This window comes from Octodon degus, unplaced genomic scaffold (assembly GCF_000260255.1).
Source record: "Octodon degus isolate 3935 unplaced genomic scaffold, OctDeg1.0 scaffold00016, whole genome shotgun sequence".
Lineage (NCBI taxonomy): Eukaryota > Metazoa > Chordata > Mammalia > Rodentia > Octodontidae > Octodon > Octodon degus.
The window spans coordinates 11,124,675-11,126,846 of NW_004524592.1; the positions used below are offsets into that span (position 1 = coordinate 11,124,675).

The 2,172-nt window shown below is 40.9% G+C and overlaps 1 non-coding gene and 1 pseudogene across 1 annotated transcript; one reads left to right on the top strand and one right to left on the bottom strand.

Annotated features, from left to right (window-relative positions):
• The window catches only part of LOC111815435, a 28,887-nt pseudogene that overhangs the window by 21,237 nt on the left and 5,478 nt on the right, over positions 1-2,172 (bottom strand).
• Positions 1,919-2,020, top strand: LOC111815482. Its single transcript, XR_002820164.1, has one exon. It is a non-coding gene; the product is annotated as a small nucleolar RNA U13 (small nucleolar RNA).

The window sequence follows — 2,172 nt, forward strand, 5'->3', positions numbered from 1 at the left end:
GAGAGAGAGAGAGAGAGAGAGAGAGAGAGAGAGAGAGAGAGAGAGAGAGAGATTTCCTTCTGTGATGACTTAAACTTTTAAACATTATATGTTGGATTGTGGTGCTCCCTTCCCATGCTCTCGATAAAATGTACAGAGTGGTGACATAGAAACCTAAACTATAACCATTAATCAAAGATGAATAAATAGCTTTTTAAAAAGAGAAGGCAACACAGTCTTCTATTTTGTCACACCCCTTTGCAGGAGTTAGAGGTAAATATGTGCTATGGTTTGTGTCTAGTTGACCCACACAGCTTCATGCAGTCATGGGGTAGATTTCTAGTTTGTGATTAACTCAGGATCCACTGGGATTATGGGTGTAGATGCTAAATCCAGCCTGGGGCACATAGCCTAAGTGCATAATGAAGGAGACAGACTCTGTAGTCATCATTGCCACTGTTTCTGCCCTCTTGCTCTCTGTTCTTTGCTGCTGCCATGAAAGGTTGCTCTCTGCCATGTGCCGCTCTGCCTTGGAGCCAGCTGAGTATGGGCTGAAACCTCCAAGTAACTGTGAGCTAAATGAACATTTCCTTCCCTAATTTTTGGGTGTTGGCTATTTGTCCCAGCAATGAGAGAAGAGTAACTAACTGAGACAGAATGCCACTGAAAGCTAATACAGGGGCCATGGAGATAGCTCAGTAGAATAGGTGCTTGCCTGGCAAGTGCAAGATCCTGAGTTCAATCCCCGGTACCACAAAAAAAAAAAAAGCTAATACAGAGGTCCCTGATATAGATGGTGGGTATTTAACAATGTCTGAGCTCCATGAAGACTTGGTGTTTTTAAAAATATGGAGGGGCCAGGGAGATGGCTCAGTGGAATAAGCGCTTCTCTGGCAAGCGTAAGGACCTGAGTTCAATCCCCGGTTCCGCAAAAAAAATAAATAAATAAATAAAAATATGGAACCCAGCTCTGTAGCGCAATGGATAGCGCACTGGACTTCTAAAAATATGGAACCCATAAAAATACACTTTTGTCATCACTAATTGTGACATGTCAACATGTAGTAGGAACTGCCTCATGGATTAGCAAAGCTCTGGGTGTCTGTGGACAGTGGGCATGTAGGCTGCAGACTCAGGAGGTGGATGTGGTTCACACCAACCAATAGACTTATAGCCTAGATTGAATAAAAGGGAAAGAAGCTGGAAGTTGTCATCATTGTCTCTGGACCTTGAACTCCAGTTCTTTCACATTTCAGCACAGACCTGTCCAACACAGACTTTCACCTGACTCTACATGGAGCTTTAATTTTTGACTGGATCCACAGTCTCTCCAGTCCACAGATGTTCATTTGTGTTCTGCTCATGATTCTGAAAGCCATGTAGGAAGTCATTTTATAATCATCTGTTCCTTTTTCGAACCTTGATACAATGTTAAAATCTCTACATAAATTCTTCTCCTCTGCTCTTAAATTATCTCCAAGAAATCCCATTTTCTTTCTTGTTCTAAACTAGTAATGATCAGGCAGGGGAGATAGCTCAGTAGAATTAGCACTTGCCTGGCAAGCACAAGGTCCTGCGTTCAATCTCCAGTACTGCCCAAAAAAGAAAAAAGAAAAAAGAAAAAGAAAAAAGGAAAACTGGTAATGATGTCTTTCTAATTTTTTTTTTTTTTTTCTTGGTAGTGGGAATTAAACTCAGGACCTTGCACTGGGCCAGGGAAGTGCTGTGCTGCTCTGCTATGTCCTTGGCAATCTTTCTAATTATTGAGCACATTTTATGTATCAAGCATTGAACTATCCATTTTTTGAGTGTTTGTTCATGTGATCAAGACAGCAATTTATGTGAACTAGGTGCTATTGTTTTCTCCCATTTTACAAGTGAGAAAACTGAAGTTTCAAAGTACAAGGTAATTAAGAAAAAAAAAAGTAACAGGTAATTGATCCTTTGGCTCATAAGCATGATGATTGGGTGTTCATGCTTTATGCATGAGATGTGCCTCCCTCAAACCTTGTTACGACATGGGCACATTACCTGTCTGACATAAAAAAACAAAAAACAAAAAACAAGTAATAGGTAATTAGTCCAAGATGCCACAGCCAGGGAGAAGTAAAGCTGGTGTTTGAGAGCAAACAGTCTGATTCCAGAGCCTGTAGACCGTGTTATTGCCTGAGATATAGGTAGGTAGGTAGGTAG